This window comes from Carlito syrichta, unplaced genomic scaffold (assembly GCF_000164805.1).
Source record: "Carlito syrichta isolate Samal-C Ts95f unplaced genomic scaffold, Tarsius_syrichta-2.0.1 Scaffold305157, whole genome shotgun sequence".
In the NCBI taxonomy this organism is placed as follows: domain Eukaryota; kingdom Metazoa; phylum Chordata; class Mammalia; order Primates; family Tarsiidae; genus Carlito; species Carlito syrichta.
Genome location: NW_007249253.1, coordinates 126,561 through 152,142, shown reverse-complemented (window position 1 = coordinate 152,142; position 25,582 = coordinate 126,561).

Sequence of the window (25,582 nt, the reverse complement as noted above, 5' to 3'; positions counted from 1 at the left end):
TAGCTGGAACCACAGGTGCGTACCACCACATCTGATTAATTTTTGGATTTATTGTAGGGACGAGATGTTGCCAAGTTGCCCAGTCTGGTCTTGAACCCCTAGGCTCAGGCATTCCCCTTGTTTCTGCCTCACAAAGTACTGGGGTTACAGGTGTGAGCCACCAATCCTTTAATGTGCCATCTTCACCCACTACCTCTCCTCTCCACACAATGTGGCCAAATCAGTTCACTCTCAACCCGAATTTCGACTAATCTAACTCAAATGCTCTTTAATGAATCTGTGCCCCTACATATGATCACCTAGGTGCGCTGCTTGCATTCAGATGGGATGCCTCCTCCCATACCAGATGTCCAAAGTACCTGCTGTCTTGAGTCAAAATCAAATATGTCTTTTCTCCATGGACAACTTCCTGACTTTCATTGGACTGCAAGCTAGAATTAAGAACTCTCAAGCAGTGATTCTGTGCCTCCCTTACGACATTTGGCAATCTATAATCTAAATGATTCTTATTTGCTCACATGCCATTTTCTCACATATAGTGTTGTGAGTTTCCTATAGACAGGATTCTAGAGTTATTTATCTTTTGCTCCCTCACAATAAATTAAACAGGAGATGAGCACAATGGTTTCCATTTTTTGTGGAAGCTCAGTGATTACTTCTAACACAGGCGGATGAATGAATGAATGAATGATTACATACAGTTCTACCAAAATGTATTCTTCTTTCTACTTATATAATTACTTTTTGAAGTTCCCTGGAATCTTTTCTTCCAGCCTGCCTGGGAGCCCTCATCTGAGGTCTCAAAAATCTCCTCTGACCTGTTGGGTCCTGCTTCTCTGTACATTACAACACAGACATCCCGAGTCAGCAGATAATTAAGAATTATCCATTAGAAATATGTTCTTCCCTGAACTCACACAGGCTTATTCACTGTAATTGCTTTTTATTTACCCTGAACATTTCCAAGGTAGCCTTTCTTAGTTAATGTTCTGTTTCCTAGGGAATTTATGACTGTCCCTCGTTGCCCGGCAATAGTCTGTGCATAGCCTGTGTTCTATATTTGTATTGCTATTCAGAAACCCGTCTTAGGTTGCCTTATCACTGACTCACAATGGCTGTGAACAAAGTCTTGATGACTTTGTGGAAATCTTTATGTGCGCCTTTTCCTTTTCTTTTCTTTTTTATTTTAAAGTAAAATACACTGGTGTGGGAGGTACAAGGAAAGTTAGCTGTCAAAACTGCAGAGCAACCTGAGCTTCTAGACAGTTTCACGTATTCTATAAATTGAAATATAGAAATTCATTTCATAGCAGCCCAAATGCCAGGCCAAGAATCACCACATTAATTCCTAAGGCGAATCTAGTTTCCAAAGCTTGGTGATTTCTTACATTAGTGTGAGAAGTCAGCATATTCTGTCACCATCGAACTTTTTCTAAACCTTATATCTCTTCCTTGTTCCTCTAAAGAAGAGACCTCTTTGAGATCAATAAAGAGCTTTGTTCCCCAATTATACATTGTGAGAAAAATGCAAAGATCAGCTAGAGAAGAAAAAGGAGGTGTCTTTTGGTTTAAGCTGTAATTGTGGGCAGTGAATATCCCAATCTTTTCCTAGGTTCTCTGTGCTTATACCTGGGGTAGATTGTCAAATGTTTTAAGGATGCCAAGGCCTCAACTATTTTTGTCTTCCCAGCTACATTTGTAAATGCAATTTTATGAAAGTTTCGATTAATCTACAACCTAAATGTTTATTGCCTAAAAAGTAGCCTAAGCAAATGGGAATCCAAGAGAACGTCACAGTATTATATCTAAAAGCAGGTGAAGAAGGCATCCTAGAAAAAACACAAGGCATAACAATGACAAGGGTTGGAGCTCAATGACAGATTAAGCTTTATAATCACAAGGAAGCAAAACAGGCCACATATGACATTCTTCACAAATCAGGACTCCATATGCTACTTTGAAATCTGAATAAGATTATGACTTTAAGTTTCAAAGACATTTCTCAGTCACTCTTCAACTACTAAAGAAGGTGACTCCAATCCACAAAACTTGACTGCTGGTGAAGTTGGATGGATGCTGTAGGTCTCACCTTAACATGCACCATCTGCCAAGACTTCCCCTGGGACTTCCATCGACATTCTGAAGCATGGACTCAAGTGTCTGGATGTACCAAAATCCACAATCCTATTCACTTGATCCTCATCTAAGTGTTGTATAATTGAAATTGCCCAATCAATGGAAACACTTAATGTCAGAAAACTCACTAACAGTATAGTGTTCACTAGCCCCTAAATATAATTTCAGCAACACAATGCTTCTAAGCTGTAGCCATGCAATTTTGGAAAAAAATTGAGGACTTTTCAAAAAAAGCACTGTGAAGAAAATTGATTAGACAAATGCATTTCCTGACGTTATTATTCATTATGTCTGATGATTTTAATAGGATAATGCACCTAAGGAAAAACATGTTCATGCATGGTATTAGAATGACAATGAAACAAGAAAATGTAAGCTTTCAACTGTAACACACTACATTTTAAGGAATGTAAGAATGTAAGATCTACTTCTGATCATTTTGGAGGACTATCTATCTTATACCATATCCCAAAAGAGCAATGCGGTTTTACAAAACAAACTAGACACAAGCAACACAGAATAGCATCCGATTCATAGCAAATAGAAGAATAGCAACCTTAACCGGTATTTAACTACTACATTGATGGGTATGACACTTTATTCTTTGAGATTTTTCATAATGTTCAGCAGTTAGAATGAATCGCACATGGCAAAAGAATCTAATAACCCTATCTGATTTTTTAAAACCACTTTACACTGGATCTAATTTACATATGACATCATAGAAAGCAATTTTTGAATTACATCCATTTAAAAAATGCTGACTCTAAAAATGCAGTTGATGGGCGTTTTTCTACTTATCTGTGCTAATTCTTTTTTATAAAATCCATGCAGCTTCCAGAGACCTATTCCAGAGTGTGTGTGAGTCTTTTGTACCTTGGCATATGTACAAAGCATAAAGTTACAAGCTACAAATGTAAATTCATTTTGACTCTCTGATTTTGATGTTTTAAATACATATTTGCTAAGACTTAGAGAAAAGCTCCTATAGAAAATGATTCTGTAATCCAATAAAAGTTAACTGATTCATCAACTTTGTCACCTACCACACTCATAACAAGCATTGATTGGTGCTTTACGTTTCAGTGGGTTAAGATACAATAAATAAGGTATAGGAGTATTTTGGCAAATGTTAAATATTCAGCAACAAGAGATGAAGCAATTTATGTTATAGGAAATAACATATCGCCATACTAATTTTGGCAAGCATGTTAGAGTACTCTGCCCTGTTAAACGTAGTAACCTATGACTGATCAGTTATGTAGAAGAACAGAACTTCACTAGACATGTAGAACAAATGTGATTTAAAATAGCAACAACAATCACTTTAGCAGTACAGCTATTCCAGAAGAACATCTAGATTCTGCAGTAGGAAAGAAATAGTGTTACAAGAAAACCATGAAGACACCACTAGGGAATTTTTTTAAAATAGTGGAACAGTGTTTTACCTGGGGGGAGGAGGCGGAGGGAGAATTAGAGCAGCAAAAGCCCTTAGAGAGAAAGCATAATCGTCACCAAAGCTCCTCAAGACTGGAGCAGAGTGCTTCTGGCTTCCTTAGTCAGCAGAAAAGCAGAGGAAACCGAGCAATGAGAAAGTCAGCATGGAATAAATAAAAACTTCAATTCTAAAGCTCAGAAATGAACAATGATAGATGCACTTGAATGTGAACGCACTATTGCTCTGTTCTCCTATCCCAGAAAGCAAAAAAGTGCTGCTTTTGAGCAACTATTCCTTAACAACTATACAGTCGTGAATGCAAAGCATTTGAGTATAAATGAACCCCTTGAGAGCATGGCTAGGAAACTGTGTTTGATGCACTGGCCTAAAATATTGTCTTTGTTAACCAGTAACAAAATTCATTTTATTAATTATTTAAAGAGAGGGAGCCATCTTTGTTCCATAGTGGAATAGATGGGGACACATAGGCTGGAGTGGTATGTGCAAATGAGTTCAACAAGTCCAGAAACATCTAATTAGTGACAGTGAAGCAGTGAGGTAAATGGCACAGGGATTATTTCATGCATGTCTTAAAAGATATCTTTGGGAATTTAAATAAACATAGGCTTATCAAATTTTATGTAACACCAAGCTGGCTGTAGGGTTGATTGTAGTAAAAAAAAAAATGAGAAAAAAAATCATTTGGCTTGCCATAAAAAAGTTTCTTTTTTAAAATTTACAAGCCTATACATTTAAAAAAAAAAAAAAATGGTTCTAACATTTAGAACGCTCCAAAGGTAAAACATAGAAACTCTTGATTTCATTCTTGCTTTCAAACCACCATGTGCATGATTATAAATGCAAGCTAAAATTTATTAATAATTACATGGGACTTGAACTGATCAAATTATCAACTTTCCAATACGAGAGTATATCAATGATTGACCACTTAGCTCTTAAACTTTAATATCGCTTTAATGTTGTAATTAACAGCGAATATTTAGAAAACCTTAAAATAAATATTTGAAGCAAAATACGTAAATACCTTTCTTCTAAAAGTGAAGGAAACAAAATTTCTTTAACTGGAAATAAAGAGGAAAATAGGCCATAAGCAATTTTTACATGTGCTATGTTTCATAAAATTACATCTCATGGCTTAATGCAAATAAAATAAAATCCAATTGGTGACTTATTTCTCGAAGTCAGTAGGTGTATACTGGATAGTCATCTGTTATAATAAAAATGTCAGTACAATTCTTAGTTATTTAGTTATTCCTCAATATCTAGAGTGACAGAACTAAACTACTCATATAAGTCATATGCAGTCATTCCTCAAATAAAAAATTAGTAATTTCAAAGTGTCTTAATGTCCACCAAAAACTTTGAAAAATGGTGATCTGTAAAAAATAGATTAAGGTGATTTTTGAAAAATTATTTGCACAGAATCTATAATAAGTTAAAATCTCACTGTCATATTTTATAAACTTATTTTTCTATGTGATTAATAAATCTAATATTTTCATAAAATGTCTTCATTAACTGCCATATTTGATTGAAATTTGACGGCAAGTGCACATCCTTTGCTCACTTGCCTGATCAATAAGAAATGAAATCCAAATTTCTGTGCTTTAAACAATAAAAGGAACTTTTAAGAATTAACTAAAATTGGCTGTATGTTATTCTGAATCTTTTGGTTATTAACCTGAACTATTTTCAGTATGCTTTTACATTTTGATTTATAACATTTTCTCTCTTCATTTCTCTAATACAATAAATCTGAAATCTTTTTTTATTGAAATCATTATTGAAGCATAACTTTACTTTGCAAGTGCTTCGACTCAAGCAACTTTTTCTTTTTATGAGAATAACACGGTTACCATAATATTTGAACAGAGTCCAACTTTCCTTGTAAAAAATTCCAAAGTGAGATATAATTGTTACTTCTGGAAAATGTCGCATCAATATTAGATTTAAAGTGTATTGAGTCATGTGTAGAGACTTATTTAGAGAGATGGACATAAAATGCGTATTTAAGTACACACACATGATTGAATGTCAAATAAGTTTCTATTTATCAGAAGTGATATAGTGCAACTAATTATACTCATCTACCTCTGCCCTTTATATTACTCTGTAGATTACTATCAATTATTCATTATTACAAGTGTACCTCTTCAAATCTCAAGTGAATATTATAACTTTATAGAAAAATTGTTTTCTTTATAAATATATGTATAATGTATAGATTTAGTTTTTAAATTTAGAAGGAGGTATCCTTAAAATAGTAAGATAACAAAGATGATCATAAAAGAATAAGGTAGTCTTGCATATTTGGTTAGACATTACATTTTTGAGAACATACATTGAGATTTTGAAAATTCAAATAAAAGTTTTATTATATATTAAAGGTACTTATTAGAGAATCTTTAAACTTACATCAATTTCAATTCTTATATTAAATTTGCTAGATATATTTTATACCTTTTAATAGAGAATGATATATAAATATATATGTGAAGAATATGAATGAGAATACTGTTGGTTAACAATATTAAGATATATTAAACCTTAATCGTTATCATAATTAATATATTTATTTTTATTTATAAGGAGAAAAAAATGCCTCCCTTTTTAATTCCATATGATGGGTCACATAACTTTTATGTATGCAATGGCCTTTATCAAGATACTGAATTCATGTTATACATCAAATTTCTGAAACTAAGGGAAGAATTTTAATTAAAAGTGTCTCACAAGTGATTATATTATTCATATTATGCTTCCAGAGAAACATTCAGATAGGCAGAGCAACTAAACCCCGAATGCACTTTTCAGCTTCTGCCATTTTAGATTGTTGGACTTGGAAAAAACATCTTTTCTTAATGCCTCCTCTTCCTCTCTGCATGTCGCCGAACCATCCCTTTACAGACATGGGGTGCCCTCCCTAGGTGACAAATGCATTATGCTGTCTTCCCAGAACATGCACATTTTGATACTCTGTTTAGTTTGAGCGGTTTTTTTGCTTTCGTCTTGGAGGGTTCTAGTTCTGAAAGATAAAAGTGGCATTTATATTCCAGGCTCTCCGCCAGCTAAGTTCCTTCTGAATGTTCTGTGCTCAACTGCATATTGTATTCCTGGGTCAAATAAACTCAAGAATATTGCAGATAGGTGGACTATGGGTATAAAAATGAAAAGTCTGCCAACAGCTGCATGCACAAGAAGGAAATCATGGCAAATATAAATAAGCAGTGTGAAGAGAACGCTTTCAAAATTCCAGTTGATCCCTGCACTGTGTGGGTCCAGGGTTGCATAAAATTTTCTCCAAAAAGCATGGGTTAAAAATACAGTATTCATGAGGGGAGAAGCTGGCAAATATTCTTCCTCTATGTCGGTTCGCAGGGAAGACTATGGGACTTGAGCATGTGATGATTTGGGTACACGTGGGCAATCCAAGATCCAATCCCCCACGTACACTGAGGGATGACCATGGTAATTTGCAGCTTCCCATTCCTCTGGCATCATTTCAGAATTCTCATACAACTAGATGCCCTGCTTCTAAAATGTAAGAAGAACATAAAATTACAGTAACTAATCTCTCCCTTACTTCCAAACCCAGTCTATAAATGTGGAAAGGCAATTTGATATGATCTAATCCATTTAATTGATTTTGAAATTAAGGTTAAAAAAGGTGAAGTGGCTTGTGCAAGGTTATACAATTTGGCAAGTGGTAGATTAAAGACAGAAGTTAAGATTTCTTAACTTTGGTTTAGCTTTGCATATTTTCTTTTCACTTTTAACCTCTGTGTAAATTGTGTAGCTTGTGTTTTAGAGCAAAATTATAGATTTTAAAACTGCTTCTTTTTTTATTTCTAAGATAATGTCCAGTACAGAAGAGTAAAGAATCTAAGAAATTAATAATTTGATACTAGCAAGCAATAGTTTGTTTTTCTCTCCTTTCGATACCAGAATGCCCTGCAAATGCTTCTACCGTGCAATGATTAATGCCAACATTGGTGCTGGAAGGCACTCTGCCATGTTAATCCTATAGCCTTGGAACAAACCTAAATTCTTAAGCACCAAAATTATTCTCCAATTATTTATGACTCCTATTCCCCCAATTTAGATTTTGCCAAGAAAGAGTATATTCCAGATTCCCAGGGCACAATATAGATGGCACTAAATTGGAAGTTTGTGAATGAGGTGCAGATATAAGCATAGCACCTGATTCTGATGGAAAACAAAACTTGAAGACTACTAACTTAGAGTTTCATATGAATTATAAGAAAAGAATCAACCTCTATGAAAGACCAGAGGAAAAGTCCATTTAATTTTAAGATTATCATTCTCACTGGCATATCAATTTGACAGAGCAGTTAATGAGAAGACCACAAAGACTTCTCAATTGAAGGGAGGCTCAATACTGTGATAAAAATTTGCCAATTACAGGTGTCTTTATAATAAAAACCACACACGTTTAAAAAATCTCTTTAAAATCCAGCTGGGACTCCATACAAAGATACTGGCATACTGTCAGCATTTTCAAAATTTTTCCTATCACTCCCAACAAAAAAGATGAAAAAATAATTTGGCAGTCCAAGTTCTCTGATTATTTTCAAAAAAGGAGAATAAAGTAAATATGTAATGCATGCAAAGTCGATATTAACTATCTAGTAAAGTCATGGATTAGTAAATATCACATGTTGTTGTAGTCTGGGCTACACCATAAAGAAGAACAAATTCACCGACATTTTAAGAGTTTTATTTCAAATCATCTACCTAAGCCTAAGAATAGTTCACATCTATGAGTATGTTTGGGTAGAAATATTATTCTATTTAAGTGTAATCAGTGTATATAAGATTAGTTCCCCCAAATTTAATTCACTTCCCTCATATTTTTATAGATATATTCTTACACATTAACTATAAATGAATTAACATGGAACCCAAACTGATAAATCAAATGCTTACCTGATATCCTAAAATAAGTGCCTAAACAAAATGTTTAATAAGAATCTGTCTTGTGCAAGTGTGCATTTTGTACAAAGTCCTGAACATCAAATAATAATTTCCTAAAAGTCAGTGATTGCATGCAAAATATGGATGTCATCATAAAACCAGGGTACAAATCCAATTAGACAGATGCCAAACAATCCACATTGACCTTGTCCCTCTAAGATCCATCATACTAATAGCATCATAGCGTTTACTACTCATCTCCATTTGAAATCATAGAGATGTGGAATCCTTCAGAGAGCATCTGTCCTGAGTGTACAACATATTACAAAGGGAGGCGTCAGAATGAGATGTTAAACGACTATTGTGAAGTTTTGTTCGTAGGCTTGTGAACAAGTTTCTTTAGCAAAAATTTGCTGGGCCAAATTTGGAAAAAACGTGCTTCTGTAAATTTAGTATTTCTAAGAACATCATGAGCTCTTTCTAAGTAAGGACTATTAATTCCCCATAACACCTAGTAATGTGTCTCAAAGTCTTTGTTTAAGGATCATTGGTATATTATTAAGCACATATCCAATTATACAAATGAGTCAGAGGTCTAGGCATTTACAAGTTAAAACAATAAGAAAATGTCAGTCTTTTTGTGAGATTATGCAAGCAATATGACTCATCCAAATTAGTCAAGGAATATGACCATCTAGCTCCAAATAATTGGAACACACCATGAGATCCACACTGGAAGAGAAGCCCTAGACCATTTTCTCTCAGTCTTTTAGAGTCCTATTAATGTGCTTATTTAATGATTGCAGGGGTCAAATTTTGATGTACACGCACATCTCTAGAATTTACAATAACATAAAAGAGTAACATTCTATCATTAAAATTATAAATAAAAATTTGTGAATAATTACTTGGAAAGCCAAGTGCAATTTATAAAGGTATCATTAGTCATTCGTTGGATATGAGTGTCCATATCCTCTAAATAATCTACTGAGAAAGCATACATCTATTTCAAACAAGTCAAAGAAAGAACATCAAAATATTGTTGTCTAGTAAGTCAAAAATTCATATATACAGTCCTTTATAAGTCTGGCCCAAATTAATGCTTAATTTATGCTGAAAACTAATATCTATTTTTAAAAAAATATTCTCCCATGACTATTGGCCCCTTATTTTTTTTAAATAGTGAACAAGCAGCTGTTAGACATACTGGATAACAAATTTAATAAAGTAGTTAATATGCCATTACAACCCTGTGCCACTAGGGATCGTCTTACCCTTGAGCAAGTGTGCATTTCATACAAAGTTCTGAAAGTCAAATGATAATTTCCTAAAAGTCAGTGATTACATGCAAAATATGGATTTCATAATAGAACCGTTGACCAATATTTGTTGAATCGAGTCTCCTTGTTTTGTATCTCCCCAGGTGATATTGAAAGTTACTATTGCTTTAAAGAAAACTCAGTGAAACCACTAAACTATAATCAGGAAAAAAAACGCCCTTTAAAGTGTTTTCTTTTCTTTTACATCTCCCCCGGAATAAACCACAGCAATGTTGACTTCTGCTCTTCCTTCTGATCTGCACATGTAGTGATGTATGATGTTTTTACATGTATGTGCATACATGTATATAATCAAGTATAGATTTATATAATGGTTGGCCAGCCAATGGGACTAATTTACTGCCACAACAGAACAATATTGCTAGTTGACAGTGGGCCTGCATTCATAGCTTAGAACTCATCAAAAATTATTTATTAAGTAATTATGATTGTACAGATGTCATGACTGCATAAGGCCCGAGAAGGAACCTTTTCATACGGGAGTTTTTAAGTGCACACGCAGATTTGTTTGTTTCCTACCAGAATTAAGAGGAAAAACCACGAGCATGTCTGGCCTTCTCGTCCTTCTCCACAGTCTCAGCTCAGCTGAGAAGTGTGAGTAAACGTAGGACTCAACTGGAACAAACTTGGCAGACATCAAATTTGCCTCATTATATTTCAATTTTATTTTAAATGGAAACCTATTACGCCAGGGTACAAATGGGGATATCACTTACAGATTCATCTCAGAACTGCCCTCAGAGCACCTCTCCTCCCACCTAGCTTTGCTAATTACCCCTTCAATCTTCTACCTGTCAGCCGTCCCGCAGGGGAGCACTCCTTCAAGTCCTCCCACAATCATCCCCTCCTCTCCCAGCACACTTTTCCTCCCCAAGGAAAACGACTTTCCGGGAAGCCTGTCAAAATCCTAAAATAATAACACTTTTCCTCTCATAAAGAGAGAGTACAGCGGATGCAGCACTTAATTCAGACATCTGATATGTGGGATTTTTCACTTAACAGAATGTGTAACAGCCATCAGAGCAATGCTTTGGGGCTGATCCTTGGACTCAACATTATTATATAGAAATAGTCAAATCTTTTTCTAAATGTGAGTATTTTACTGTCTTCCTTTGATTAATAGCTTACTAACTTCATATAGATTTATAATGGAATCATCATAAAATTTAACAGTCCATGGGAAGTTATATTTGTTTGAACGGATACATCTTAAACTGGATAGTCAGCTTATCAGGAAAGGGTAAAATTCAGTTTTGTATCAGCACCAGGGCACTGTTTATTACTATAATAAGAGAACAGGGCTGTGGTTTATATGGTAGAAATGCTGGACCTGTGAATTTTCTTTGGGAATATCTCGACATGGAGCAAATTTTAAAACGACAGAGTAAGTAGATATGAGGCAAAGAAGAGGGAAGAAAGTTCCAGAAAGTACAAAAGTTTATGCACAGTCCTAGTGTAACAAAAGGCGTGCAAGAAAGACAAAGGTAACGTGGAAGCAGTAAAGAAACATCAGAATATGCACCTTGTTGTAAAGTCTGCCTAATTTAAAAGGCAAGAGGAAATCCTTGGAGAGTTTTAAACAGTAGAGTGAGAGTGACCTGATGAAGACTGCAGCTGTGGGTAGGATGGATTTTGGAAGAAATTCGAATTAAAGAGATCAAATTGTTGGAACAACCTGTGTAAAAGGTGGGAGAAATCTCATCTAGGACAAAAAGGAAGCCGAGTCAGAAGATCAAAATGCCCAACTGAGAGGGCATCGCTGATGTGCAATCTAAAGCTTGAACTCTTCCATTCACTCATCCATGTTTACCAGACACCTGCTCCTTGAGCTCCTGCCATGGACCAACAGCAGTGCTGGGTGCTATGGTTGTGGTTGTGAACATGGTATAACTCTCTCTCTAAAATAAATTGTTTCTTTTGGGGCCACAGTGTGTGTTCCACACCAGTTCAACTTAAATTTGATAATGACTTCAAAGTTTACATATATATTTCCAATGGATTATATAAATCTGCAATTCTTCTTACACAGAAGAGGTCAGAAAAATATGCTTCCTGAGAATGTATTAAGAATACATATTGTATCTGCCATAGGTTTCTGACAAGAACTTATACAAACTAAAGAGAGTTTTCTTATTTTTCTCATGTCTCTCCAACTTCCAGCTGTCACTAAAATACAAAAATGATATCTAGCAAAGGTGCATTACTGAGTGCTGGCTATTTCATAGAGCTGAAAACAAAAGAACAAAAAAGATTCACATCTAATAAGAATTAAACATATGTATACCTAACCCTTAACTGTACCCCACAACTTCACAATAAAAAATAAATAAATAAATAAAAATAAAGAAACGGAAGAAAAAAAAAGAATTAAACACGATTGTAAAATGATTTATTTTAAATGCTAAATTTCATTACAACCAGGTCAAATTTTTAAAAGTATGCTTACACATACAACTAGTTACACAATTACTACAGTTTTCTAGGATGAAAGGACACATTAAATTATTTGATGTTTAAATGTTTTTTCATACTTATTAGATGTAAGTGACTGAAATGAAAACCATAACCATATTTCACTAGGTAATAATTTTAGAAATGTAGTCTTATGCTCTTTACAATTTAGGGAAATATTGAGATTGGACCTTTTAAATTATTTAGATGTTTCTAGAACAAATATTGTTTCATTGTTAAAAAATTTTCAGCAGATATTTCTTAATTTAAATTCCCAAAATTTTTTAAATATTTAAGAAACTTAGTTCAGCATAGTTTATAATAAATCTATTTTGAAAACACAAATGGAAAAGCAATTTAGTGTTTATATTTTAAAATTATATGAAATTTGAAATTCCACTTCACTTTCAATATTTTTCAGATTATAGAGAACTATTTTTGTCTTTACAACAGTGCTCAGTATTTACAATATTTGAAATATTTTCTGTATAAGTCTGATCTATAACTTTGAGCTGTTTTGCTTTTTATTACATTTAATATATAATAGAACATATTGTCATGTTTTACTCATAATATCGTAGTCCCAAGCTACAGATATGTTTGCTATAAAGCTACATGATGTATTCACAAACTATAATACTAGATCATTTTGCTACCCTTTTGCTTTTTATTTATTTATTTTTTAGAGACAGGGTCTCACTCTGTTGCCCAGCAATCCTCCTGCCTCAGCTTCCCAAGTGATGTGATTACAGGCACGAGCCACTGCACCCAGCACATACAGATGATCTCAGATTTGCACATGCAGGATATTTGTTCTCTTATGTCTGTGGTGCCTTTCACAAGTCACTGAAGTATTGACTATTTCTCATGTCCCTGTGTTTCTCCAATAACAAATCCTCTCTCTCTGCCATTGACACCAGCAGACTGGTGTTTTAAAACTTAATATGTATAAGAATGCCGACAGAGTTAAGAGTCATGGTTTCATTCGATCTGCATTATATCCCTGCAATCTGCACTTTAACAAGAACCCTAGGTTTATTGGCCACTAGTGACTCTCATTCACATTTGAGAAATACTGGGCCCAACATGCCAAGTGTCTAGAGAGCTCTCAGGTCAAATGGTAACTGCCCTTTGGTTGGCAAGCACAGAAGTTACAGCAGAAGGCAGATGTCAGACAAATCAAATGTGCTCATAGACTAACAAAAGTAATTTTGCATCTTTTCTTTTCCATCTTTATTAGTTCATAGAAAAATTCGCTACTAACTTATGACCTTAATATTTCCTAATACAGAAAAATAAAAATAACAAAACACAAGAAACATAAAAATGTATTTCTATAGGGACTCACTTCTGTTAAAAGATCATTGTCAATTTCAGTACCTATCTGGAATCACTGTAGCCAATATTGCATATGTTACTAAATTGAGAAACAAGTTGGAATAATATATAATGCAGTCATCTTATAATTTGCTCTCATATAATGAACATATCTATTGTAACTATTTTTAATATCCACACAAATTATTTGGCAGAACAAAAAGTAAAATTGAGAAAGTTTTCAAAGCAAGTAAAACAGAATTTTCATATAAATTCATATATTCAAAATATGCTAGCTATTTTATATATAAATTGCTAGATAGAAATTCCCCTCTCATTCCATTTAAATACCAGCTCAATATATGTCTGGGGAAAATTTTGAGATAAACTAAAAGAAGGTTAAAATGTTAACATTTAGAATTGCTGAACCATTTCACAGGACAAAAATGCATTGACAAACAACAGCTACAAGGAAATCCAGAGAAACTTCCAGTCCCAGCCAACAGAAATGTGGTAGGAAAGAGAAATTCAATTTGTTTGGCACATCAACATTTCAATGCAGACAGGGAACATTTTTCAGTATATGAAGATAAACACAGCACAAATAAAAAAGAACTGTGGGCAAGAACAACTCATGCTGTCCTATTTTACTCTGTTTTCTTTGGGGGATTAAAAATTCAAACCCAAAGCTTGTTTTCAGTACGGAAAGTCTGGAAGCCTAAAAGTAAATAGATGTACTCTAATTAAGACAAAAAAAAAAATGTTTCAGGGAAAGGATGGAAATACTTTTCAATCCTTAGACCAGAAATATTATTTTCTAATAATTGAAATGGAAATCTCTCTGGCCAGGTCTAATCCTCTAATATAAACTTAATTACATTTATTGAAAATCATTTATGTGAGTCAAAAGTTCAGTTGATACTGAGCTTTTGGACTAAACTACCGAATTTGGACACAATCTGGTGGAAAACAGGCACTGAGGAAAGAATTTAAATGACTTGGATGTGAGGCTTTGTATCAAGTTTTGAAATACTCAGATCACTTCATTGTAGTTCTGTGGCAAAATATTCAAGGGAGAAAAATGGTGTGATTTTCCAAGGACTCAAGACTGGTTTTTAATTTCTGGAGAGGAGAACATGATGCCAAAATTAGCTAAAAATCCTTTTTCTAACCTAAAAAATTAAGAACATTTTCAAATCCCAAATGTCTGCATCATCAGATTTCTTCAGAATATAGATAACTACCACAAGATGAATAGGTCAAGTTGTGTAGACAACTGGCTAAATATTGAATTATCAATGAATAATTATTTAATGTAATGATACCAAAAATATTCTGCTTTGAGACTGATGTTTCAGAGTGTCTAGATATCTACATTACAAGTCATCATTTAAAGTCAACAAACAGTTGCCATCTTGTCACAAGTTTCTGTAGTTGTCTTATACCTCTCCCATGCCTACTAAATGCATCTGATAATGATGACTTTGGGAGTAAAACGCTGTGAAAGTACACATTTAATGCCAGCTGAAAGTACCAATTAAAATTCTTCCTAATCATGAAATCGTCAATAGAGAGAATAATTATCTGTCAATTTTATATTTTCATAGACAAGTAAGCATAGCATAATGCAATGCTATCTTCCTTTATAAAGGACTTTTTTTTGTTTTTGTCAAATCAGTGTGCCTTAGCTTTGTTTAACAATGCATAATGTCCCCTCTTATGGTAATTTGATTGTGACTCTGTGAGCCTTAGCTACAATCTCAAGACCCCCCCATTTTTTTCTCTTTCTGCTAATTTGATCCAAAATAAAGACCTGTTTGCAGTTGTTTTCAGGAACCTATTAGGACCAATTATTCCACGCTTATTCTTCTGACTCTGAAGGTATTACCATATGGGCCAATATCATAATAAATAAATGGTGGTTTCAAACTTCATTTATGGTACCCAAAAACATAATCTTCAGATTTTTCAGCTTTGCATTTTTTTTTTAATTTGTTGATTACAAATACTGTGTTTAAAGGTTTATCATACCAAAATGCAGTGGGTGTTTATAGACAGTTTTGAAATTCATAAGTTGGTGTTCTAAAGGATTTTACAATTGGAGGTATCCAAAGGGTTTCGTTCCTTAGATACATGTGCACCAGCTGGTTTTAGGACTTGGGCCATTACTTTTTGTGTAAGGAAACTGGCAGGTGCCAATATGAATTCAGTGCTTGGACCAGCAAGCAGAGTTAACCAAATGAAAAAAGCACATGGAATCTATACACAAAGCTGTCAGGAGGAAGACTAGGCACAAGACCACTCAAGAAAAGACACAAAATTCTGTTGCATCTTCCCTGTCCTCGGGCTTCTGTTTCATTATGGAGTAATCATCCTTCAATTAACAAATATTTACTGAAAACCATGGTGCACAGTGAAGATGTAAAAAGGAGTATAACAGTTTCTGCAGTCAAACAAGCATTAACAATAAATCAAATAAGCACTATAGCAGAGATGTGTTGAAAATGGCAAGGAAACTTTCGAAAAATACACAGATCTTCGCTGCTATTTTGACTGGGCTTTCTTTAGGATGTCTCAGAATATATGAGGGGCTGGACACGGTGGCTCATGCCTGTAAACCCAGCCCTTTGAGAGGCCATGGTGAGAGGACTGGCTGAGCCCACAGGGTGGAGACCAGCCTGGGCAACTTGGCAAGATCTCAGCTCTACAATAAGTCAAAAAATTAGCCAGACAAGGTGGCGTGCCCCTGTGGTCCCAGCTACTTGCAAGGCTGAGGCAGAAGGATCTCCTGAACACAGCAGGTTGAGACTGGGGTGGCCATGAGCATGCCACTGCACTTCAGCCTAGGTGACAGAGTGAGACTCCTACTCAAAAAAAAAAAAAGAAAAAAAAGAGAGAGAGAGAATGTATAAGGGGTGTGGTGCTAGGCCGATACATAGAATTTTTTCTTGGAATGAATAGTTTTATTATCAAGATGTTCAATAAACAGTCACAAACATGTGGGAAAACTTTCAATTACCAAAAGAGATATAAGTTAGCTAGAATCAGAATAATGTCTTCAAGATCAAGACTACTTTTCAATATTTGCTTTATTTATCAAAAAACTTCTTTATAGTAAAAACCCTAAATGACCTGAATTTGGGCAAGAAGAAACTGCCATTCCAACTCCATCATCTTTGTGTAAATGTGATCCTAGAAAATTAATAAGTAAAATTGACAAACCTCACTAAACTTTAGTGGAAAAATTTTATTTGATTGCAAGAATAGGAGTAGAATAACTTATAGTATAACTATGTCTGTTACATAAGATCTGTTTACATGATGCTAAATATATCCAGATGGAAAGAGAGAGAATCTATAATTAATCAGAAAGTTGTTTCTATCCTCCATCAACTCTATAAATATCTAGAAACATGTGGATGTCTGGCATCATGTAGCCAAAACCCTTGAGACAGTCAGTAAACTACTCACTGACCTTTCTGTTAGCTAAGATTCATGGATGCAGGGATCATCTTTTTAGATCTTACAAAAAGGATTACCTTTTTCTGCTGTCATCAGAAGTTTTTGACCTTTCTGTTTCTTCTCTCAAGAAACTGCTCTGGAATTCCAATTTTGTCTTTATATTTTAAGTGTACAAGCCACAAAACTCTCTTATTTTTACTTTAACTGAAGCATGATCATCCTTTTCCTGGTTTGGAATATTTTGCACTTTTGAGATTCTCAGGAAACTGTACAAACATGACAGTGTCCTCAAATGCAGACTAAAATGTGCTGTGAAAGCAAATACCCATATGAGTTATAATGTGCTATCAAAGATGTGACTTTGGATATGCCATGCTAAAATGCAAATTCAAGATGTTTTTAATAAAGTTAATTCTGTTATATGTTGATGTAGCATCAGGGGCATACATGCATTTTTTTCTTTAAGAGTCAACACCGTCTAACGCACCACACTAGAAAGCAAAAATCCTCTTTTCCAATTTTGGAAAGACTGAAGTTCATTCTGTGAGCACATCTGTGGGCTTTCTTTCAGAGTCCTGGCCAGAGTCTGTATTAAAATATAGAAGACATTTTGCTAGCTGGAAAAAATAATAAACTTTAAAAAATATTAGGCTTATTCTTTTTCTGTCTTAGTTTTTGAGACAAAAGGCCCGTTTTTGAGAATTTTTAATAGTAATGTCTAGAATCCCAACTTAACATTATTTTTCCTATTTGGTGCTATTTTGGAATTTTTGCCTTTTTAACTTTAAAATTGTTGTTAAGATTTAGCACAGCCAGCAGAGCCTTCTTAAATGCTGTGTATGCAACTAAGAAAAGTGTTTACCATGGACATCGTTGCGATTTTTCGAAAAATAAAATCTAAACCTGGATAACTCCTATTGTGAAGAAGTGCAGTTTTAACCCTTGCTTCCAATCACCACGCCCACCCTGATGGAAAACTGTCCTTTTACTTCATCACTATTCACAATAGCAAAAACATGGAGGCAACCATGCTGCCCATGGAAAGTAGACTGGATAAAAGAAATGTGGTATATATATATGTTGGAAAATTACGCAGCCATAAAGGACAAAATAATTCACAGCAACTCGGATTGATTTAGAGTCTGTAATACTCACTGATCTGTCACAGAAACAAAGAACCGAGTACCACATGCTTTCACTCATAAGCGGACCTTGAACAATTATCATAATACTATAAGAAGGGGAGTGGCAGTAGTGGGAAACTGCCAGGGAAGGGAGCAGGGGTGGAGGACACACTTCATCAATAAGGGTACCTGATCTCAAACCAGGTGACGTGGGGGCCGAAGTGAGACCCAAACTTTACCTGCACAGTGATCATTTGTATACCGAACCCTGAATCGTACCCCACATCCTTAAAATAAAAATTAAAAAATAATTAAAATTTTTTTTTTAATTCTCAAATGATTTGATGTGCTGCTCACAGACATACTGACAAAAAGCAAGAAATAAAAGAGATAATTAGAATTCCATAGTTTGAGGAATGAATTGCTGAAGCATTGAACGTGTATGGGATCTACCATTTAAAAATAAAGCAAAAAAAAATCTGTTTACTTTTGTGTAGTTTGTGTTTAAAGGCTACCTAACACAGACGTGAGGAGTTCTGGAAAGTACCAGGAAGGATTAAATGGTTAATGGGAGAGAAGAAATAGGGACTTGTAAAAATAACTAACAGATGACACGCAACAAAATAGCTGGTCTTTTCTAACAGTAATGATTCTCCAAAAAATGTTTAAAAGACCTTAAGAATAAATCAAGATAGATCTTAAGAACAAAAACTTGCATACTTAAGGATATTAAAATAAACCAAGAGAGCCAGTCTTGATTACTCATGGCTGGGAGGTGGAGGTGAGAGGAATGCCTGAGCCCAGAGGTTCAAGACCAGCCTGGGCAACTTGGCAAGATCTTGTCTCTACAATAAATAAAAGAAAATTAACTGGGTATGGTGGTGCGTGCCTGTAGTTGCAGCTACTTCGAAGGCTGAGGAGGAAGGATGACCTGAGCCCAGCAGGTCGATGCTGCGGTGGTCATGAGAATGACACTGCACTCCAGCCTGGGTGACAGAGTGAGACTCCAACTCAGAAAGAATAGAATAGAATAGAATAGAATAGAATAGAATAGAATAGAATAGAATAGAATAGAATAGAATAGAATAGAATAGATCAAGAGAGAGATTGACCCTAAGTGTCCATCAATAATAAATTGACAAAGTCTAATATAGATTTGCATATACCTACATACATACATATACACACAATCAAATACTATCCATCCTTAAAAAACAAGAAGCCCTGTCATTTGCAAGGACAACCATGAACCTTGAGGCTACTATGTCAAGTCAAATAAAACAAGCCCCGAATGACAAACACCGCATGATTTCACTTATATATGGAATCTAAAATAGTCAAACTCATGCAAGTAGAAAGTAGAATGATGGTTGCCAGGAATTGGGGGGAGGCAGGGGACATAAGAGGGAAGACCTTGGGCAAAGGTTACAAGCTTTTAGTCAGCATGAAAAAGTTCTGAAGATCTACTCTGCAGCAGGGTGACTATAGTCAGCAATGTAATATATACCTAAAAATTGCCAAGAGAGTAGATCTTAAATGTTCTTGCCATAAAAAAAGGAACGTGTGTGGGGGGATGGCTCTGTCCTTTAGCTGGATTTAATCATTTCACAACGTCTACATATGTCAAAACAGTATGCTGTACACCCTAAATACATCTAATTTTTGTCAATTACAACTTAAGAAGGCTAAAAATGCTGAAAGTAATTCCAAGAGTCTCTCATCATTAAGAAGCTGCACAATAAACAGAACTCTATTTCTAAAAACAATAAATAAATCAAGAGCAATTAAATCCTGAAAGGGATACCTAAATTATGTCACACATTAGTCTATCAACATAGGGCTGTCTAATAAAATAGAATTCAAGTCACATATGTAACTTTAATTTTTCTAGTAGCCATGTTTCAAAAGATTGAAAAGAAACAGGTGGACTTACCTTAAGTGATATAGTTTTTTAAATTTTAATTTGGCCTATTAAATATTATCATTTCACCATGTAATCAAGATAACAGGAAAGAATGAGATATTTTACATTCTTTGTTTTATATTAAGTCTTCAAAATCTCAATGTGGGGCAACCACTTTGGGTCCCCTCCCACTATGGGAGCTTTCCTGTTCTCTTAATAAATCCTGCTTTCTCAAAAAAGAAAAAAAAAATCTCATTGTGGATTAGTCAAAGCTGTCGTGCTCACATGACTTGTGGCTGCTCCATTGGACAATACTGGTTTACTATGTTTCTATCCCAAAGTTCTATTGCTCTTTTCTAAACAGATCGTTCAAGGTGATAATTGGATACTGAAGGGCCCTAAAATTAGGTGGCATGCATTTGTCTTCAAGTGAACAAAGGCAGTTCACGCTTTGAAAAAAATAAAAATAAAAACAACACAAAATTTTCTTTTAGCTCAAGGCAAATTTTTTGTGTAAGCATTTCAGATATTCTAAGGGGATAACAGAAAGAAAGAAACTCTGGTATAACATACAGAAATACTTCAAAGAGTTCTTTTGCTGTGTAAATGGTTTTAAAACCAAAAGCATGGATCATGCTATTAGCATTGGCTTACAACTGCAGAAAAGCCTAAGGTAGTCAGAAAGCATATCAACTCAGCAGACCAGTCACAGAAAGAGCGATGCCTTTCACATCGTGCAGCTTATTTCAAAACTGAGAACTGACAATCCAGGAGAGTTGAAAACAGCAGGGCATAGAATAATTGGGTACTTCATTGCATGCTAATGGCGAAGTCTGTATTTCAGGAAAAGTATTTAAGGTGGACGGAAATAAGATTGATCATTATAGGTTTATTTTTAATGGACTATTTCTTTGCACAGGTACTTAAATTCCATGCTCACCACATTCTCTGTTTTCTATGGATATGTCACGCCACACAATGACAAGGTTGCACAGAAATGTGTGTGTCTCCATAGCTTGATTTTTGCTTGTCCAGTCTGTAGCCCCAGTATTTAGGGCCACAATACAAAGGGGGAGGAAGAAAATGACAGAGTTTTGGGTTTTTTGGGGTTTTTTTCATGTAACTTTTCTGGATGTACAGCAAAACATTTTCATTATTTTCTCACCAGGGCATTGAGTTCTCCCAAAACTATATACCGTAAGACACCCACTAGGGGTTTCTAGACTAGGACATCCTTAATTGGATCTTCCGGAGCAAGAAAAAGATGCACTTCATTAAGAACTGTCTCTCTAAGGCTATGATCCCTTTATATTCAAGATCATGTATGTGAGAGGAGAAGACAGCGTTTCAGAAGCAATTACAGTGTCCACCATCCCTGCAGAAGTTTAGGGGGAAGATCCAGGGGAAGGAAAGGGAGGGTTTGCGACATGGAATGAATTCATTCTTCATGTAATATTCTTGACTGAAATTGAATCAGAAGTTCCCTGAAGGCAGAGAGAAAAGTGAAGGACGGAGATTCCCCTTTTCGTTGTTTGGGTAACACCATTTTCTCCCTCCACATTTTCCCCTTGCTGGTCTTATCAAGATTAAGAACTGACACTTCCAACCCAGGTGTCTGACAGAGAAGTTTTCATATTTGGAGGAGAGATCATACACACACACACACACACACACACACACACACACACACACACGCACACACACACGCACACACACACACGATGTGGAAATACAGAGATGGCTAGAATCAAACGAACAGCATTCTCGAAGTTAAAAAATTACATTTTATTTTATTTTTATTTTTTGATTCAGAGTCTCATTCTGTCGCCCAGGCTGGAGTGCCATGGCACAATCACAGTTCACCACAGCCGCCAACTCCTGGGCTCAGGCAACCCTTCCACCTTTGCTTCCAGGTAGCTTAGACTACAGGCACATGACCATGCCTGGCTAATTTTTTTTTTTATTTTACCTTTTTAGAGATGAGGTCTCACCATGTTTCCGGGGATGGTCTCGAACTCCTGGGTTCAAGAAATCCCGTTTCCTCAGTCTCTCAAAGTACTGGGATTATAAGTATGAACCACCTGACTCGGCCTAAAGTGATATTTTAAACAAAAACTACAACTTAAAAAAAACCAAATATCTTTAAAAAATTCTTTGGGGCATGCACAGTCAGTCGGATTCCACTGTGCTGTAGGAAGAGACAGAGGAGATTCTCTTTGCTGTCAACTTCGCGACACACTTCCCCATCATCAAATATGCCTTTGTTCTTTTGGGTTATCTTCTGACCACTCATAATGTGAGGTACCCTCATCTGGCTTTCACTGAAAATCACCCACTGCACCTGTGCAAAGACATGCCTACCCGTGATCCTTAAATTCCACACATCCACGAGAACACCTTCATTGTTATGTATTCAAGCACCCAGAAAGCTAGTTATCAAGTCACTTCTATGTCATAGGTCAAGAAATGTGTTGAGTTTCAGAAAAGTTCAGCGATTTATGCCATTAACTGGAGAGGGGGAAAAAAAAACAACTATGAAGAGCAAAGGGCTTTGCATTTTTCAATCTGTAGTCACTGTTCTAAAGAAAGAGCATGGCCTTTAGAACTGTGAAATAACTTTGTCCTTCATAAAGACTCACATTATGTCCATGTATTGCAAAATAATATGCCCTGTGCATTGGAGTAAAAACAAGAATCTCTCAAACTCTGTAAAGTGTGCTGTGTGCTGTGAAACCTATCTTGCTTAAAGATAAGACATGATATTTAATAAGGCCCTGGACAGAGTATGTATGAATCTGCTGAATATTACTAGTCTTTTCCTTTGCCACCTTACAATGCTTCTTCTCTGCCTTGGATTATCAAGAGAGTAATGTAGTTTCTTTCTTTGGGTATATAAACACGATGAAGATTCAACCAGATGACAGAAGACATGGTTGTGATCTGAATTTGTTATCTACCTGTTATGCACACTTGAGGTCATAATTTAACTTTTTTTATTCCTCCTTTCCTCCTCTTTTCAGTATGGAATGTATGTATGTGTGTGTGTCTATATGTTTATATATATATAGACACACACACATACATACATATATTTCCCAATGAAATCTCAGAATCATTGGTGAGGAAAAATGAGATGATATTTATGAAAATGTCGGTGTGATATTAATTCTCATGAATCTCTCAACTATTCAGCATCAAGTTAACAGACACTCAGCAATGGTACATGTGATCACTGAATTATTTTTGGCTGTATACTCAGCCTGCCTTTTGTCTTAGTTTTTGAAATATCTGAAAATACTCCTTGCTTATATCAAGACAGGCCTGCATTACATATAATGGTGCATAGTCTTCCGTGTCAGTTTTGAGGGCACAGGGGACAGTGCTGGTCTCTTCTCTTCACTGAGGTCCTGGAGTGGAACCATTAGACAGAAGCTGAGGAAGTGGAAGACAGCCAGAAGCAGTCCCTCTTTGTTAAATTTGATAAATCTTCTGCTTGGTATAAAAAAAGAGTGGTTTTCAATATTTCAAACTAAATGCAAAGTAAAGATGTGGAACGTAGGACATAGTCACAGATTATGTCCCTAACAGGAGACAGACACTCTGAACAGGGGGTTTCCATGAGGTAACTCATTTTAGCTTTAGACACAAGGAAACAGCTCGGGGAAGTTCTAGAACTTGTCCATGGTCCCATAGTGGGTAGGCGACCGGTGGACTTCAACTTGCAATTGTCTGATGCAGCAGATTCTGACTTATCAGGAAAGTAAATGACTAAATATAAAGTTAACCTAAAATAAAATACAATACGATCAACATTAGGAAGATTTTCACCTATCATAATACACGTCGCACTGTAATTTTTTATGAAGAAAGCAAAACTTCTATGATGTATTTGGGATGACTAGAAATAAAATTATATGTTAATATCACATGTAAAATAAAATGTGGGTAGTGACTCAGATTCCCGAAGCTCTGAAATGCTCAATGCCTTCTCATTATTTGGACACATTTATAATTTTGCTGCCCTACAAATATAACGCACAGTTTTAGATTAGTAAGTTTGTAATTAGCTTTAGAAGTTAAATATATATCATCAGTTTTAGAAACAAATATTATTAAAAAAATTTTTAAACTCTTTTATGATAGTAAGTTAAAGTAAAATACTTGGGAAAAAAATTCAGTAGAGAACTAGAAAACCTGAACACAGAAGAATAATGCAAGGATGGGTTTACCCAAATTTAAGTGAACAAATAAAAAATTATCTGAGAATTATTTAACACTCAAATATATAATAAAAGCTTCCGTTTTAAATGTGCCATCTGCGCAAGGAAAGAGTTCAAATTATGTTTTATGATATTTCAAAAAATATCTCATTGGGGAAGAAGGGTGAAGTGATGTGAAACTAAGATTTTTATGTTGATATTTCTACTGGCAATTCTGAACTAGGCCATATAGTGTGTGATCTCTCTGATCTTTATGACAATTAAAGTCATATCCTTGGAATTGCCTGAACTCACATATTATTCAGCTTTTGTTGAATGCTACTCTTATTTCAGCACTTAAATCACTCTGACAGATCAGGTAAACAGAAAAGATATGTATTTGCTAGGATTTTGACCAAGCATGAATCTATGCTCTGCTCAAGTGACCATTCAGTGAAATACTCACGTAGGAGAGGAGTTAAGAGGCTGGTTGGCTGCTCGTATGTCTTCTTTTGAGAAGTACTATTCATATCTTTTGCCCACTTTTCTTTTTTTTTTTTTTTGAGTTGAAGTCTCACTCTGTCACCCAGGTAGTAGTGCAGTGGCACGCTCCTGGCCACCACAGCCTCAACTTGCTGGGCTCAGGTGATCCTTCTGTCTCAGCCTTCCCAGTAGCCAGAACTAAAGACGTGCAATACCATGCCCAGCTAATATTTTAATTTATTGTAGAAAGGAGGTCTCACCATGCTACCTAGGCTGTTCTCAAACCCACGGGTTCAGACAATCCTCTTGCCCAGGTCTCCCAAAGTGCTGGGATTATAAAATTGAGCTACCAAATCTGGCCTGGCCACTTTTCAATAGGGCTGTTAGGTTTTTGGCTTTTTTTTTCCTTTTGGCACATTCGAGTTCCTTGTAGATCCTGGATTTTAGGCCTTTGTCAGATATACAGAAGTCATAGGAGCAGCCAATAAGTACATGAAAAAGCATTTAACCTCATAATCATCAAAGAAATGCAAATCAAAACCACTTTGAGATACCACCTAGTTCCAGTCAGGATGGTCATTATTAATAACTCAAAAAACAACAGATGCTTGTGAGGATGCTGAGAAAAGGGGACACTTATACACTGATGGTGGGAGTGTAAACTAGTACAACCTCTGTAGAAAACAGTATGGAGATTTCTAAAAGACCTAAAAATTGACCTTCCATATGACCCAGCAATCCTCCTTTGGGGTATATATCCAGAGGAACTCAGA